This window comes from Rutilus rutilus (genome assembly GCF_951802725.1).
Source record: "Rutilus rutilus genome assembly, chromosome: 15".
NCBI classification, from domain to species: domain Eukaryota; kingdom Metazoa; phylum Chordata; class Actinopteri; order Cypriniformes; family Leuciscidae; genus Rutilus; species Rutilus rutilus.
This window is the reverse complement of record NC_140220.1, coordinates 15271302-15290946: the sequence shown is the minus strand read 5'-3', so window position 1 is coordinate 15290946 and position 19645 is coordinate 15271302. Positions and strand designations below refer to the sequence as shown.

The window sequence follows — 19645 nt, the reverse complement described above, 5'->3', positions numbered from 1 at the left end:
TATTTGCAAATTCAGCCTCTGCTTTTTACCCACTCCTGCTAAGTGTTTTTTTTTTATTCACACCAAACTTTTTCAACATGATGAAAATACATTAAAGATGCTAAATTGTGAACGGATATTGAATATCTCAAACGGTTTTGATATGGCGAGGGATTAAATTAATGTCAAAAAAGGAATCAGAAAACATCTCATATCTTTAAAAAATTTAATTATACACCATTTATTTTTATATAAAATTATACAAATATCAGAACTAAACCGAAACAGAACTAGTTTTGGGTTTATTCAGTTTTTTCAATTCAAGAATTATGTACAAGTTTAAAATCAGCCAGAATGCGCTATTTAGTAAAAAAAAAAAACGTCATACATAGGGCTATACTGCCCTCTTGTGTTCAAAATCAGGTAGGCCCATTGTATATTGTATTTAAATATAAATATATTAGCGATGTGACTGAGAATTTTTTCCCACTGGTTAATCGATGTGTGACACCGCGGCGGGGGCTTTTAAATCGCTAACTTAAAGGGATACTCCACTTTAATTTGAAAATTCTGTCATCATATACTCACCCTCATGTTGTTTCAATCCTTTATGAATTTCTTTCTTCTGCTGAACAGAAAGGAAGATATTTAGAAGAATGTCAGTAACCAGACAGTTTCTGGTCTCATTGACTTCCATAGTATACATTTTTTCCTACTATGGAAGTCAATGGGATCAGAAACTGTCTGGTTACTGACATTCTTCTAAATATCTTCGTTTCTGTTCAGCAGAAGAAAGAAATTCATAAAGGATTAAAACAACATGAGGGTGAGTATATGATGACAAAATTTTCATTTTAAAGTGGAGTATCCCTTTAAAAGCGAAAGTGAAATACGGACGTCCAGTAGGAATGAACTAAAAACCATTCACTCTGTTCTGCTCGTTCCTCGCTGTAGGTGCGTTATTGCCCGTGCAGCCGTGAGCATTTTAGTTTCATTTAAAAAATAGCGCCATTTCGGGGGTGGGATTGCTTGAATGTTTTTTTTACAAAAGCACAATGTTGTGTTTTATTGCGAGTGTACATAAATATAAGTAAACACATTGCAGTTTAAATGATGTCCTGTATGAACAAACCGACGGAGTAGCCTATGTTTTTATGTTTCCACTGTTCGATCGTGCCCACGCCTCACACACACACACACACACACACACACACACACACACACACACACACACACACACACACACACAGTGCATTCCAGCATTGCAATCTTGACATCGCAGCCGGTTCATTACAGCCGTAATAAAATATAATAATAATTATAAATAGTCAACATATTTGCAGCAAATGATAGTAGATTTTAGATCAATATATTTGTTTTCCTTACAATTTTAATTAACACTAACTTTATTCTTATCTGAATTATAAATAATTTATTTCTGTATAAAATAATACTACCATTAAAAAATACATTTGATTGTCTTTTTTAATCAATGAAGAATGTGTGACTTAAAAATAAACAGATTAGTGCTCGGTTTGAGGACAAGAAATGAAAACCAATGCAATATGATGAATGTCCAAAAACGTTCGCTCTTCTCTGCCCGTTCCTCGCCTCGCCATATATATATATATATATATTTATTTATTTATTGTTACAGATATATAATGTATATATATATTTTTTTTTGTTACATTTATTTATATATATATATATATAAATATAGCTGCGAGCAGCGATGGAGGGCTCAAGCCGGTGACACCGCCACCCCGGTGGCTTTAGTGTAACTAAAGGCACCAGGGTGGCGGTGCCACCGGCTTGGGCCCGCAATCGCTGCTCGCAGCTATATTTGTTTATTATTATTATTTTTTTTTTCTACTTCTCGGGCACTTTTGGGGCCCTTAACATGCTCGAAAACTCTTGAAACTTTGCACACAGGTCAGAAACCGCGGCCATCAGGGCCGGGCTGAAGCTGGTACCCGGGCGTGGCAGGGGGGCTCAACAGCGCCCCCTGGAACGGGATCCGAACACTTGTCCATAAATCAAACACACTTGCATGTAATGATATGAAACTCGGTACACATATAGATCTCATCGGGCCGCACAACTTTCGTGCTCTAAGTTTTACGCCAGCCTAACAGGAAGTCGGCAATTATGGGTTGTTTGGAGAACGCTTGCTGTGGAATTTGAAACACTTCTCCTAGAGAATTAATTAAATCGCCTCCAAACTCGGTGTGCATGAAGTCAAGACATTGAGGATGCTAAATTGCGGACGGATTTTTGATATCTCAAACGGTTTGGCCATGGCGAGGACACGAATTTATGGCGAGAAAAGAGAAACACGAAGTGTTATAACTTCTGCACACATTAACTGATCTTGATGAAACTTCAGCAGTGTGTTCGTGGTAAGAGGCCGATCAGATGGATGTGACTATTGTGAGTCAAAGTTATAGCGCCACCAACTGGCAGCAGGAAGTGTGTCACTTTCAAAATGTTTTTGACAAAAGTGGGGGGGTTAGTTTTACCCACAATTACAAAAATCAGTACGTATATTGGTCTCATCGAGCCGGACAACTTTCTAATTTACAGGCATTAGCTGCAACCAACAGGAAGTCAGATATTTTGGTCTGAATATGGATTTTTTGTTAAATCAGCCTCTGAGTTTTTAGTTACTCCTCCTAAAAGGTTTATTTTATTCCCACCAAACTTTTTCAACATGATAAAAATATATTAATGATGCTAAATTGTAAACGGATATTGAATATCTCAAACGGTTTTGCTATGGCGAGGGATTAAATTAATGTCAAAAAGGAAGCAGGAAACATCTCATAACTTCTAAAAATGTAATTATACACCATGTATTTTTATATAAAATTATACAAATATTAGAACTAAACCTATTTTATTCTGTTTTTGCAATTCAAGAAGTATGAAAAAGTTAAAAACAGGCTATTTAGTGCTATTTGGTTCAACAAAAAAGCAAACATAGGGCTATACTGCCCTCTTGTGTCCAAAAGGATATCAAACTAGTATATAAAACGTTTTACAAGGTAGGCCTATTGTATTTAAATATAAATTTATTAGGTATATGACTGTGAGGATATTTTCCCATCGGTTAATCGACGTGTGACACGAGCGGGTGCTTTTAAATCACTAACTATAGTATACTATATACTAGTAAAATACAGACGTCCGCACAGACATTGATAATGGTGCGGAGTAGAGCGAGCATTTTTAATGTATTCCTATGGATGTAGGAATTAACTAAAACATTTTATTTATGTTTTTGTGTCCACTGTTCAACCGCAACCGCGTCACACACACACACACACATTCCAGAATTGCAATCTTGACATCGCAGCCTGTTCATTATAGCCCTAATACAATATAATAATAAAAATAGTCAACCTAACATAAACGAATTACACTGCTCTGTTTAAATAGTCAGTAGTACAATTTGTACCATTCACAGAAAGCAGAGCTCCACTGTGATGTTTCCAAGCACATTTTTGTGCGTGTGAAGAGGATGATTTTTTCCATCGATATTGGAACACGAGTGAAGTACAAAGCCTATAATAAAGAATAGTTTAGCATCCAAATACATCGCAAATATTGAAACATTTTGATTCTAATGAGAGGGTTACGTGAGACCAACACTGCTTACTTTCATTTTTATTTTTACATTAAATTTAAAGGATTTGTTGTGGAATATTTTGAGTGTATCATAAAATCAGAACAAGGTAAGACAAGTAATATTTTCTGTCTTATATATATATATATATATATATACGTGTATATATATATATATATATGTATATGTATATGTATATGTATGTGTGTGTGTGTGTGTGTATATATATATATAGATAGATAGATAGATAGATAGATATTTATATACATATATATATATATATATATATATATATATATATATATATATATATATATATATATATATATATAAATATAGCTGCGAGCAGCGATGGAGGGCCAAAGCCGGCGGCACCGCCATCCCCGGTGCCTTTAGGTAACTAAAGGCTCCGGGGTTGCGGTGCCACCGGCTTGGGCCCGTAATCGCTGCTCGCAGCTCTATTTATTAGGGCCCAAGCCCTGAAAGGGCGAAGGCCCTATTGTTTTCGTTAGGATTATTATTATTATTATTAGGGCCCAAGCCCTGAAAGGGCGAAGGCCCTATTGTTTTCGGTAGGATTATTAGGGCCCAAGCCCTGAAAGGGCGAAGGCCCTATTGTTTTCGGTAGGATTATTATTATTAGGGCCCAAGCCCTGAAAGGGCGAAGGCCCTATTGTTTTCGGTAGGATTATTAGGGCCCAAGCCCTGAAAGGGCGAAGGCCCTATTGTTTTCGTTAGGATTATTAGGGCCCAAGCCCTGAAAGGGCGAAGGCCCTATTGTTTTCGGTAGGATTATTTATTATTATTATTATTATTTTGTCAACCTTTCGGGCACTTTTGGGGCTCTTAACATGCTCGAAAACTCTTAAAATTTTGCACACACGTCAGAACCCACGGCCATCAGGGCCGGACTGAAGCTGGTACCCGGGCGTGGCAGGGGGGCTCGACAGCGCCCCCTGGAATGGTGTCCGAAAACTTGGTCCATAAATCAAACATGCTTGCATATAATAATATGAAACTCAGTACACATATAGATCTCATCGGGCCGAACAACTTTCGTCCTCTAAGTTTTACGCTAGCTTTACGCTAGCCCAACAGGAAGTCGGCTATTATGGGTTGTTTGGAAACGCATGCTGTGGAATTTGAAATACTCCTCCTAGAAAATTCGTCCAATCACAACCAAACTCGGTCAGCATGAAGTCAAGACATTGAGGATGCTAAATTGCGGACGGATTTTTGATATCTCAAACGGTTTGGCCGTGGCGAGGAAACGAATTTATGGCGAATAAGGGACACAGGAAGTGTGTTATAACTTCTGCATACATTAACTGATCTTGATGAAACTTCCGCAGTGTGTTCGTTGTAAGAGGCCGATCACATGGATGTGACTATTGTGAGTCAAAGTTATAGCGCCACCAACTGGCAGCAGGAAGTGTGTCACTTTCAAAATGCTTTGAAATCACTCTCTTATTTTTACCCGATTTGCTTCAAACTTTATGTGTATAATGTAGACACACGGCAGATGTAGACCTGTGAAAGGTTTATTGATATCTTAAATACTGTTGCCGTGGCAACGCATCAAACTTTAATATTCTTTTCAGATGCTTTTGAGACTCTTAACATACTTGAAATTGGATGAAACTCGACAGACACATCACATTTATTAGCCAGTAGACATGTGCAAAGTTTCAGAAACGGGCGTGGTGAGGGGCTCAGTAGCGCCACCTTTAGTCAAAAATGGGGGCTTAGTTTTAAGTAGAGTCACAAAAATCGTTATGTATATTGTTCTCATCAAGCCGGACAACTTTCTAATTCACACTTATTAGCTCAGAGCAACAGGAAGTCAGATATTTTGGTTTGAATGTGATTTTTTGGAGAATTTTCTCTCTCTCTCTCTCTGTCTCTGTGTGTGTGAGGGGTGGGAGGGAATTTCCAATTGATTTCAGTGTGTTTCAAGGTTTCAGGGGCTTTTGGGGCCCTTAACGTGCTCGAAAACTCTTGAAACTTTGCACACAGGTCAGAACTCGCGGCCATCAGGGCCGGGCTGAAGCTGGTACCCGGGTGTGGCAGGGGGGCTCAACAGCGCCCCCTTGAACGGGATTCTAAAACTAGATCCATATATCAAACACACTTGCATGTAATGATATGAAACTCGGTACACATATGTGACCTGATCCAGCAAAATGAGTCACAGTGACCCAAATTTCAAAACTGATATTTTGGTATTACTGGAAAGAGGAGACCATAAGCTTTCAAATGATATCCTAGTCAAAGTCATACCTTGAATGGTTGTAAATATATACACATTTGAATTATGGTCGTCTGCCCTCTTTTTCCAATTGAAAACCTGAGAAAATTGCTTTTAAAGTTTTTTGCCCGTTTTTTGTTGATATCTTTCAAAATCCATTGCATTTAAAGGGATGAACTATTTATTGTACAGCTTAATTTGACCAAAGACATTAATATATGCTATTATGCCAGGCTGAAGCTCAAATTATTTTAAAGTTTTTATTTGAATAAATAATTTAAAAGGCACTTTTACAAACATTTACTAAAATCAGAAAGATTGAACAGAGGTGCTACAGTTTTGCTTGAGAGAGGGTGTGTGTGTGTGTGTGTGTGTGTGTGTGTGTGTGTGTGTGTGTGTGTGTGTGTGTGTGTGTGTGTGTCTCTCTCTCTGTGTGTGTGTGTGTGTGTGTGTGTGTGTGAGAGAGAGAGAGATAAAGTGAGAGAGGCAGAGAGACAAGGACACCGAGAACAAATAATGTTAGCCTATGCAATCATATCTTTGTGTAGGCTAGTTGACAATAACAGTGTAACATATTCATAACGGATATACCAACAGTTAAATATTGGGTTAAAATAAATCAAACACATTGTAATGGATTCTCCTTGCAGATAAATACACTCACAGAATAATTGCACTCACTCACATCCATACACGATAAATCATCAGAGGATGACTCGTCTCCAGATCCAAAACAATCACTGACTAGCCTTAGCCACTCTTGATGACCAGCAGCAGAGCTTAGGTTAGAAGCCTCAAGTGAGTTCAACGCTTTTGGCGACTTTTTGGCGACTTTGCTCTCTTTTGACAGCGACATTTCTCAAATTAATAATATTTAATCTTTCTGAGGAGATCTGCTAGCTTGTTTACACAGAGCGCCGCGAGTCTGACAGGAGGATGGCTGGACCAATCGCGTGCCGGTCAGTCGAAATGGGGCTTCCCATTGACAAATAATCAGCGTTTGTGTACATTTCTAAGCTTTTTGATTGGTTCTATACAACGTGTAATACCATATTTGGAGAGCAGAGACGTTTCAGGGGATACCCGGGAAATGCTCAGAGGTGACGAGAGGAGTTGAGAAAAGCAATATTCATTTCCAGCGAATTTAGTAAAACTTTGTAAACTTTAATAGTCATTTAAATACCTTTACTCAATTATCTGGACTACGAAACTTTAGGAGATTATTTTTGAATGTCTGTTCTTTGAAATTTAGCACAAAAAAATAAATAAAATAAAAAATATTATTTCATTGTTTTTCCACATAAACGGCCCATATCTTAAAATGGAACGTTGCGACTTCCGACTCATTTCGCCAGATCGGGTCACATATAGATCACATCGGGCTGAACAACTTTCGTGCTCTAAGTTTTACGCCAGCCCAACAGGAAGTCGGAAATTATGGGTTGTTTGGAGAACGCTTGCTGTGGAATGCGAAGTACTCCTCCTAGAGAATTCATCCAATCCCCACCAAACTCGGTGTGCATGAAGTCAAGACATTTAGGATTCTAAATTGCGGACGGATTTTTGATATCTCGAAGGGTTTGGCCGTGGCGAGGAAACGAATTTATGGCGAGAAAAGAGAAACACGAAGTGGTATAACTTCTGCATACATTAACGGATCTTGATGAAACTTCACCAGTGTGTTCGTGGTAAGAGGCCGATCAGATGGATGTAACTATTGTGAGTCAAAGTTATAGCGCCACCAACTGGCAGCAGGAAGTGTGTCACTTTCAAAATGCTTTTGACAAAAGTGGGGGGGTTAGTTTTACCCACAGTTTTAAAAATCAGTACGTACATTGGTCTCATCGAGTTTTTTTTTTTTTATTGACACAAAACTTTTTTAACACGATGAAAATACATTAAAGATGCTAAATTGTGAACGGATATTAAATATTTCAAACGGTTTTGACATGGCGAGGGATTAAAATAATGTCAAAAAAGGAATCAGAAAACATCTCATATCTTCTTAAAATTTAATTATACACCATTTATTTTTATATAAAATTATACAAATATCAGAACTAAACCGAAACAGAACTAGTTTTGGGTTTATTCAGTTTTTTTTCAATTCAAGAATTATGTACAAGTTTAAAATCAGCCAGAATGCGCTATTTAGTAAAAAAAAAAAAGTCATACATAGGCTATACTGCCCTCTTGTGTTCAAAATCAGGTAGGCCCATTGTATATTGTATTTATATATAAATATAATAGCGATGTGACTGAGAATTTTTTCCCACTGGTTAATTGATGTGTGACACCGCGGCGGGGGCTTTTAAATCGCTAACTTAAAGGGATACTCCACTTTAAATGGAAAATTCTGTCATCATATACTCACCCTCATGTTGTTTCAATCCTTTATTAATTTCTTTCTTCTGCTGAACAGAAAGGAAGATATTTAGAAGAATGTCAGTAACCAGACAGTTTCTGGTCTCATTGACTTCCATAGTATAATTTTTTTTTCCTACTATGGAAGTCAATGGGATCAGAAACTGTCTGGTTACTGACATTCTCCTAAATATCTTCCTTTCTGTTCAGCAGAAGAAAGAAATTCATGAAGGATTAAAACAACATGAGGGTGAGAATATGGTGACAGAATTTTCATTTTAAAGTGGAGTATCCCTTTAAAAGCGAAAGTGAAATACGGTCGTCCAGTAGGAATGAACTAAAAAACATTCACTCTGTTCTGCTCGTTCCTCGCTGTAGACGCGTTATTGCCCATGCAGCCGTGAGCATTTTAGTTTCATTTAAAGGAGTCATAACCTGCAATTTTCACTTTTCCACGAGAATCAATGTATGTTATGATCGACTAACGATTATACACTGGCCGGGAAGCCGATATTTAAAAGTGAAGCGTTTGTTTACCTCAGGGTAAATAAACCAGCGCGCGTGCACGCCCACTCAAATACGAGATTTTGATTTCAGCTCCCTCTTGACGTCATGAGGTAGTAGGATATACCATATATGGACACCGCAGCAGGAAGCCCCCCCTTCCCCTCTCCCCCTCATATTCAGTTCAGTCGGGAAAGATGGAGAAACCGAGTGCACACCGGACTTGCTCTGTGGTTGATTGCCATAAAAAACATGTAAATGTGTTTTATCTCCCAAAATCGGACGAAACTATCAGGGACCAGTGGATGAAATTAATTTTTAATGACGCTGTCCCAACAACCCTTTCAACTGGCGTGCAGAGCCATATAGAGCGTCCACGACAGCCAAAACATCGCATTGATCTCGCGAGACAATAATGCCTTCAGAAATAAGGGTAAAAGTAGGTCTGTGTTTATTTTTTTTCCACTTTTCTTTTTTAGAAGGGCCTGAAAGACTATAATACAGCAGTAGGTATCCAATGTAATACAAGGTTATGACTCCTTTAAAAAATAGCGCCATTCCGGGGGTGGGATTGCTTGAATGTTTTTTTACAAAAGCACAATGTTGTGTTTTTTTTGCGAGTGTACATAAATATAAGTAAACACAGCGCAGTTTAAATGATGTCCTGTATGAACAAACCGACGGAGTAGCCTATGTTTTTATGTTTCCACTGTTCGATCGTGCCCACGCCTCACACACACACACACACACACATACACACACACACACACACACACACACACACACACTGTGCATTCAAGCATTGCAATCTTGACATCGCAGCCGGTTCATTACAGCCGTAATAAAATATAATAATAAATATAAATAGTCAACCTATTTGCAGCAAATGATAGTAGATTTTAGATCAATATATTTGTTTTCCTTACAATTTTAATTAACACTAACTTTATTCTCATCTGAATTATAAATAATTTATTTCTGTATAAAATAATACTACCATTAAAAAATACATTTGATTGTCTTTTTTAATCAATGGAGAATGTGTGACTTAAAAATAAACAGATTAGTGCTCGGTTTGAGGACAAGAAATGAAAACCAATGCAATATGATGAATGTCCAAAAACGTTCGCTCTTCTCTGCCCGTTCCTCGCCTCGCTATATATATATATATATATATATATATTTATTTATTTTTTGTTACATATATAATGTATATATATATATATATTTATTTTTTTTGTTACATTTTTATATATATATATATATATATATATATATATATAAATATAGCTGCGAGCAGCGATGGAGGGCCCAAGCCGGTGACACCGCCACCCCGGTGGCTTTAGTATAACTAAAGGCACCAGGGTGGCGGTGCCACCGGCTTGGGCCCGCAATCGCTGCTCGCAGCTATATTTATTATTATTATTATTATTATTATTATTGTTCAAGGGTTCGGGGGCTTTTGGGGCCTTTAACGTGCTCAAAAACTCATGAAACTTTGCACACAGGTCAGAAGCTGCGGCCATTAGGGCCGGGCTGAAGATGGTACCTGGGCGTGGCAGGGGGGCTCGACAGCGCCCCCTTGAATGGGGTCCGAGTGCGGTCCGAAAACTTGGTCCATATACCAAACACTCTTGCATGAATTAATATGAAACTCGGTACACATATAGATCTTATTGGGCTGAACAACTTTCGTGCTCTAAGTTTTACGCCAGCCCAACAGGAAGTCGGCTATTATGGGTTGTTTGGAAAACGCATGCTGTGGAATTTGATGTACTCCTCCTAGGAAATTCATCCATTCGCCTCAAAACTCGGTGTGCATGAAGTCAAGACATTGAGGATGATAAATTGCGGACGGATTTTTGATATCTCGAACGGTTTGGCCAAGGCGAGGAAACGAATTTATGGCGAATAATGGGACACAGGAAGTGTATTATAACTTCTGCATACATTGACTGATCTTGATAAAACTTCAGCAGTGTGTTCATGGTCAGAGGCCGATCACATTGATGTGACTATTGTGAGTCAAAGTTATAGCGCCACCAACTGGCAGCAGGAAGTGTGTCACTTTCAAAATGCTTTGAAATCACCCTCTTATTTTTACCCGATTTGCTTCAAACTTTATGTGTATAATGTAAACACTGGGCAGATGTAGACCTGTGAAAGGATTTTTGATATCTTTAATACTGTTGCCATGGCAAAGCTTCAAACTTTAATATTCTTTTTTGATGCTTTTGAGACTCTTAACATACTTGAAATTGGATGAAACTCGACAGACACATCACATTTATTAGCCCGTAGACATGTGCAAAGTTTCAGAAACGGGCGTGGTGAGGGGCTCAGTAGCGCCACCTTTAGTCATAAATGGGGCGGTTAGTTTTATCAACAGCAACAAAACTTGGTATGTGTATTGTTCTCATCAAGACGGACAACTTTCTAATTGACATTAACCATCTCCGACCAACAGGAAGAGAGATATTTTGGTTTGAATGTGGATTTTCTGAAGAATTTTCTCTCCCTCTCTCTGTGTCTGTGTCTGTGTGTGTGTGAGGGGAGGGGGGATTTGACTATTGCTTTTATATTGTTAATCAAGGTTTCAGGGGCTTTTGGGGTCCTTAACGTGCTCAAAAACTCTTGAAACTTTGCACACAGGTCAGAACCCACGGCCATCAGGGCCGGGCTGAAGCTGGTACCCGGGCGTGGCTGGGGGGCTCAACAGCGCCCCCTTGAACGGGGTTCTAAAACTTGATCCATATATCAAACACGCTCGCATGAATTAATATGAAACTCGGTACACATATAGATCTCATCGGGCCGAACAACTTTACCCCGGTCAAGTTTTACGCCAGCCCAACAGGAAGTTAGCTATTATGGGTTGTTTGGAAAACGCTTGCTGTGGAATGTGAAATACTCCTCCTAGAAAATTCACCGTGTCCCCTTCAAACTCGGTGTGCATGTAGTCAAGACTTTGAGGATGCTAAATTGCGGACAGATTTTTGATATCTCGAACGGTTTGGCTGTGGCGAGGAATCGAATTTATGGCGAGAAAAGAGAAACACGGAAGTGGAATAACTTCTGCATACATTAACTGATCTTGATGAAACTTCAGTAGTGTGTTCGTGGTAAGAGGCCGATCAGATGGATGTAGTTATTGTGAGTCAAAGTTATAGCGCCACCAACTGGCAGCAGGAAGTGTGTCACTTTCAACATGCTTTTGACAAAAGTGGGGGGGTTACTTTTAACTACAGTAAAGAAAAAATAGTTTGTATATTGTTCTCATCAAGCCGGACAACTTTCTTATTTACATTCAATAGCTCTGGCCATCAGGAAGTCAGATATTTTGGTCTGAATGTGAATTTTTTTGCAAAATCAGCCTCTGAATTTTTAGCCACTCCTCTTAAACTATTTATTTTATCCGTACCAAACTTTTTCAACATGATGAAAATACATTAAATATGCTAAATTGTGAATGGATAATAAATATCTCAAACGGTTTTGCTATGGCGAGGGATTAAAGTAAAAATCTTCTAAAAATGTAATTATATACCATTTATTTCTATATAAAAGTATACAAATATCACAACTAAACCCATTTTATTCTGTTTTTACAATTCAAGAAGAATGAAAAAGTTAAAAACAGGCTATTTAGTGCTATTTGGTTCAACAAAAAAGCAAACATAGGGCTATACTGCCCTCTTGTGTCCAAAAGGACATCAAAATAGTATATAAAACTTTTTACCAGGTAGGCCAATATTGTATTTAAATATACATTTATTAGGTATGTGTCTGAGGATATTTTCCCACCGGTTAATCGACGTGTGACACGAGTGGGTGCTTTTAAATCGCTAATATAATAGTGAAAGAAAAATAATGATAATGTTGCACACACAAATCACACACATGTGGGAAAGAATGATGCTTTTAAACAACACTAAACCGCCATTAGGTGTCGCCAGGCATCCATCTTAATAAGCGAGTCATTGATTCATTCGTTCAAACGATTCGTTCGAATGAGTCGATCATGATTAAGACAGATGTTTATGGATTGATCATTCAATCTTTGAGTCAACCGATTCGTTAAAAATGCTGAATCGTTCAGTTATGAGAAAACACGTGATGCGTGATGGTTCTGCCGTGATCTTTGTTTAACTATTTTCGCTGCTGAAACAGAACAAAACAGTCAACATTGCATCTAAAATGTAAGTGACTTAATTGTAACTGTTTATTAACCTGTTGTATGAAATCTAGGGGTGGGAGAAAAAATTGATTCTTAGATGCATCGCGATGCGGACGTGGACGATTCTGAATCGATTCACAAATGTCAAAAAATCGATTCTCTAAAAAAATATTTTTCTAATAACGTAATATTGACGGAAGGCAAAAGGCGGAACTCTAAGCGGACGTGCGTGCAGTCTGTGGCGCGCACATAACAGAGAAGTTTCTTCTGCTCACCAAGGCTGCATTTATTTGATTAAAAATACAAACAAAAACAGTAATATTGTAAAATAGTATTCCAATTTAAAACAGCTACTTTCTATTTTAATATATTTTAAACTGTTATTTATTCCTGTGATCAAAGCTGAGTTTTCAGCATCATTACTCCAGTCGTCACTGTCACATGATCCTTCAGAAATTATTCTAATATGATGATTGATGCTCAAGAAACATTCATTATTATTTTAAATGTCGAAAACAGTTGTGTACAGTCTTTGATGAATAGAAAGTTCAAAAGAACAGCATTTATCTGAAATCTAAAGCTTTTGTAACGTTAAACACTACCGCTCAAAAGTTTGTGGTTAGTAATAATTAAAATTTATTTTTGGGGGAAAGAAATAAAATAAATCAGTACTTTTATTTATGAAGGATGAGTTAAACTGATCAACAGTTACAGTAAAGACATTTATAATGTTAAAAATATATATATTTGAAATATATGCTGTTCTTTTGAACTTTACATTCATCAAAGCATTTTGAAAAAAAAAAATCTGTACACAACTGTTTTCAACATTGAAAATAATAATGAATATTTATTGAGCATCAATCATCATATTAGTATGATTTCTGAAGGATCATGTGACACTGAAGACTGGAGTAATGATGCTGAAAACTCAACTTTGATCACAGAAATGAATTACTATGTAAAATATTTTAAAATTGAAAACAGCTGTTTTAAATTGGAATAATATTTCACAATATTACTGTTTTTGTTTGTATTTTTAATCAATAAATGCAGCCTTGGTGAGCAGAAGAGACTTCTCCTAAAAACATTAAAAATCTTACTGACCCCAAACTTTTGAACAATAATATATATATATATATATATATATATATATACATATATATGTATGTGTGTGTATGTATGTATGTATGTATGTATGTATGTATATATATATATATATATATATATATATATATATATATATAGCTGCGAGCAGCGATGGAGGGCCAAAGCCGGCGGTACCGCCACCCCGGTGCCTTTAGGTAACTAAAGACACCGGGGTTGCGGTGCCACCGGCTTGGGCCCGTAATCGCTGCTCGCAGCTATATTTTATTATTATTATTATTATTATTATTATTTTGTCAACCTTTCGGGCACTTTTGGGGCTCTTAACATGCTCGAAAACTCTTGAAATTTTGCACACACGTCAGAACCCGCGGCCATCAGGGCCGGACTGAAGCTGGTACCCGGGCGTGGCAGGGGGGCTCGACAGCGCCCCCTGGAACGGGATCCGAACACGTGTCCATAAATCAAACACGCTTGCATGTAATAATATGAAACTCGGTACACATATAGATCTCATCGGGCCGAACAACTTTCGTGCTCTAAGTTTTACGCCAGCCAAACAGGAAGTTGGCTATTTAGCGTTGTTTGGAAACGCATGCTGTGGAATTTAATGTACTCCTCCTAGGGAATTCATCGATTCGCCTCCAAACTCGGTGTGCATGAAGTCAAGACATTGAGGATGCTAAATTGCGGACGGATTTTTGATATCTCGAACGGTTTGGCCGTGGCGAGGAAACAAATTTATGGCCAAAAAATGAAACAGGAAGTGTGTTATAACTTCTGCATACATTAACTGATCTTGATGAAACTTCAGCAGTGTGTTCGTTGTAAGAGGCCGATCGCACAGATGTGACTATTGTGAGTCAAAGTTATAGCGCCACCAACAGGCAGCAGGAAGTACATCACTTTCAAAATGCTTTGAAATCAGTGTCTTATTTTTACCCGATTTGCTTCAAACTTTATGTGTACAATGTAGACACACGGCAGATGTAAACCTGTGAAAGGATTATTGATATCTTAGATACTGTTGCCGTGGCAACGCATCAAACTTTAATATTCTTTTTTAATGCTTTTGAGACTCTTAACATACTTGAAATTGCATGAAACTCAACAGACACATCACATTTATTAGCCAGTAGACATGTGCAAAGTTTCAGAAACGGGGGTGGTGGAATGGCTCAGTAGCGCCACCTTTAGTCAAAAATGGGGGTTTAGTTTTTCCTAGAATCACAAAACTTGGTATGTGTATTGTTCTCATCAAGACGGACAACTTTCTAATTTACATGAACCATCTCCGACCAACAGGAAGAGAGATATTTTGGTTTGAATGTGGATTTTCTGAAGAATTTTCTCTCCCTCTCTCTGTGTCTGTGTGTGTGTGAGGGGAGGGGGGGATTTGACTATTGCTTTTATATTGTTAATCAAGGTTTCAGGGGCTTTTGGGGTCCTTAACGTGCTCAAAAACTCTTGAAACTTTGCACACAGGTCAGAACCCACGGCCATCAGGGCCGGGCTGAAGCTGGCACCCGGGCGTGGCTGGGGGGCTCAACAGCGCCCCCTTGAACGGGGTTCTAAAACTTGATCCATATATCAAACACGCTCGCATGAATTAATATGAAACTCGGTACACATATAGATCTCATCGGGCCGAACAACTTTACCCCGGTCAAGTTTTACGCCAGCCCAACAGGAAGTCGGCTATTATGGGTTGTTTGGAAAACGCTTGCTGTGGAATGTGAAATACTCCTCCTAGAAAATTCACCGTGTCCCCTTCAAACTCGGTGTGCATGTAGTCAAGACTTTGAGGATGCTAAATTGCGGACGGATTTTTGATATCTCGAACGGTTTGGCTGTGGCGAGGAATCGAATTTATGGCGAGAAAAGAGAAACACGGAAGTGGAATAACTTCTGCATACATTAACTGATCTTGATGAAACTTCAGCAGTGTGTTCGTGGTAAGAGGCCGATCAGATGGATGTAGCTATTGTGAGTCAAAGTTATAGCGCCACCAACTGGCAGCAGGAAGTGTGTCACTTTCAACATGCTTTTGACAAAAGTGGGGGGGTTACTTTTAACTACAGTAAAGAAAAAATAGTTTGTATATTGTTCTCATCAAGCCGGACAACTTTCTAATTTACATTCAATAGCTCTGGCCATCAGGAAGTCAGATATTTTGGTCTGAATGTGAATTTTTTTGCAAAATCAGCCTCTGAATTTTTAGCCACTCCTCTTAAACTATTTATTTTATTCGTACCAAACTTTTTCAACATGATGAAGCTACATTAAATATGCTAAATTGTGAATGGATAATAAATATCTCAAACGGTTTTGCTATGGCGAGGGATTAAAGTAAAAATCTTCTAAAAATGTAATTATATACCATTTATTTCTATATAAAAGTATACAAATATCACAACTAAACCCATTTTATTCTGTTTTTGCAATTCAAGAAGAATGAAAAAGTTAAAAACAGGCTATTTAGTGCTATTTGGTTCAACAAAAAAGCAAACATAGGGCTATACTGCCCTCTTGTGTCCAAAAGGACATCAAAATAGTATATAAATCTTTTTACCAGGTAGGCCAATATTGTATTTAAATATACATTTATTAGGTATGGGTCTGAGGATATTTACCCACCGGTTAATCGACGTGTGACATGAGCGGGTGCTTTTAAATCGCTAATATAATAGTGAAAGAAAAATAATGATAATGTTGCACACACAAATCACACACACGTGGGAAAGAATGATGCTTTTAAACAACACTAAACCGCCATTAGGTGTCGCCAGGCATCCATCTTAATAAGCGAGTCATTGATTCATTCGTTCAAACGATTCGTTCGAATGAGTCGATCATGATTAAGACAGATGTTTATGGATTGATCATTCAATCTTTGAGTCAACCGATTCGTTAAAAATGCTGAATCGTTCAGTTATGAGAAAACACGTGATGCGTGATGGTTCTGCTGTGATCTTTGTTTAACTATTTTCGCTGCTGAAACAGAACAAAAACAGTCAACATTGCATCTAAAATGTAAGTGACTTAATTGTAACTGTTTATTAACCTGTTGTATGAAATCTAGGGGTGGGAGAAAAAATTGATTCTTAGATGCATCGCGATGCGGACGTGGACGATTCTGAATCGATTCACAAATGTCAAAAAATCGATTCTCTAAAAAAATATTTTTCTAATAACGTAATATTGACGGAAGGCAAAAGGCGGAACTCTAAGCGGACGTGCGTGCAGTCTGTGGCGCGCACATAACAGAGAAGTTTCTTCTGCTCACCAAGGCTGCATTTATTTGATTAAAAATACAAACAAAAACAGTAATATTGTAAAATATTATTCAAATTTAAAACAGCTGCTTTCTATTTTAATATATTTTAAACTGTTATTTATTCCTGTGATCAAAGCTGAGTTTTCAGCATCATTACTCCAGTCGTCACTGTCACATGATCCTTCAGAAATTATTCTAGTATGATGATTGATACTCAAGAAACATTCATTATTATTTTAAATGTCGAAAACAGTTGTGTACAGTCATTGATGAATAGAAAGTTCAAAAGAACAGCATTTATCTGAAATCTAAAGCTTTTGTAACGTTAAACACTACCGCTCAAAAGTTTGGGGTTAGTAATAATTAAAATTTTATTTTTGGGGGAAAGAAATAAAATAAATCAGTACTTTTATTTATGAAGGATGAGTTAAACTGATCAACAGTTACAGTAAAGACATTTATAATGTTAAAAAAAAATTATATTTGAAATATATGCTGTTCTTTTGAACTTTACATTCATCAAAGCATTTTGAAAAAAAAAATCTGTACACAACTGTTTTCAACATTGAAAATAATAATGAATATTTATTGAGCATCAATCATCATATTAGTATGATTTCTGAAGGATCATGTGACACTGAAGACTGGAGTAATGATGCTGAAAACTCAACTTTGATCACAGAAATGAATTACTATGTAAAATATTTTAAAATTGAAAACAGCTGTTTTAAATTGGAATAATATTTCACAAAATTACTGTTTTTGTTTGTATTTTTATTCAAATAAATGCAGCCTTGGTGAGCAGAAGAGACTTCTCCTAAAAACATTAAAAATCTTCCTGACCCCAAACTTTTGAACGGTATATATATATATATATATATACACATACATAAATACACATATATATATATATATATATATATATATATATATATATATGTTTGTATAATATATATATATATATATATATATATATATATATATATAAATATAGCTGCGAGCAGCGATGGAGGGCCAAAGCCGGCGGTACCGCCACCCCGGTGCCTTTAGGTAACTAAAGGCACCGGGGTTGCGGTGCCACCGGCTTGGGCCCGTAATCGCTGCTCACAGCTATATTTATTATTATTTTTTTCTACTTCTCGGGCACTTTTGGGGTCCTTAACATACTCGAAAACCCTTGAAACTTTGCACAGGGGTCAGAACCCGCGGCCATCAGGGCCGGGCTGAAGCTGGTACCCGGGCGTGGCAGGGGGGCTCGACAGCGCCCCCTGGAACGGGATCCGAACACTTGTCCATAAATCAGACACGCTTGCATGTAATAATATGAAACTCGGTACACATATGGATCTCATCGGGCCGAACAACTTTCGTGCTCTAAGTTTTACGCCAGCCCAACAGGAAGTCGGCTATTATGGGTTGTTTGGAAACGCATGCTGTGGAATTTGATGTACTCCTCCTAGGGAATTCATCCAATCGGCTCCAAACTCGGTCAGCATGAAGTCAAGACATTGAGGATGAAAAACTGCCAGGGGATTTTTGATATCTCGAACGGTTTGGCCGTGGCGAGGAAACGAATTCATGGCGAATAATGGAAACAGGAAGTGTGTTATAACTTCTGCATACATTAACTGATCTTGATTAAACTTCAGCAGTGTGTTCGTTGTAAGAGGCCGATCACATGGATGTGACTATTGTGAGTCAAAGTTATAGCGCCACCAACTGGCAGCAGGAAGTGTGTCCCTTTCAAAATGGTTTGAAATCACCCTCTTATTTTTACCCGATTTGCTTCAAACTTTATGTGTATAATGTAAACACACGGCAGATGTAGACCTGTGAAAGGATTTTTGATATCTTTAATACTGTTGCCATGGCAACGCTTCAAACTTTAATATTCTTTTTTGATGCTTTTGAGACTCTTAACATACTTGAAATTGGATGAAACTCGACAGACACATCACATTTATTAGCCAGTAGACATGTGCAAAGTTTCAGAAACGGGCGTGGTGAGGGGCTCAGTAGCGCCACCTTTAGTCATAAGTGGGGGGGTTAGTTTTATCAACAGCAACAAAACTTCAGCAGTGTGTTCGTGGTAAGAGGCCGATCAGATGGATGTAGCTATTGTGATTCAAAGTTATAGCGCCACCAACTGGCAGCAGGAAGTGTGTCACTTTCAACATGCTTTTGACAAAAGTGGGGGGGTTAGTTTTAACTACAGTAAAAAAAACTCAGTTCATATATTGATCTCATCGACCCGGACAACTTTCTAATTTAAAGTCATTAGCTCTGACCATCAGGAAGTCAGATATTTTGGTCTGAATGTGGATTTTTTTGCAAAATCAGCCTCTGAATTTTTAGCCACCT

The 19645-nt window shown here is 37.8% G+C and overlaps 1 protein-coding gene across 1 annotated transcript in view; it reads right to left on the bottom strand.

Moving 5' to 3' along the window:
• The window catches only part of LOC311305551 (pleckstrin homology domain-containing family G member 3), a 152165-nt gene that overhangs the window by 27158 nt on the left and 105362 nt on the right, over positions 1-19645 (bottom strand). The window lies entirely within an intron of this gene.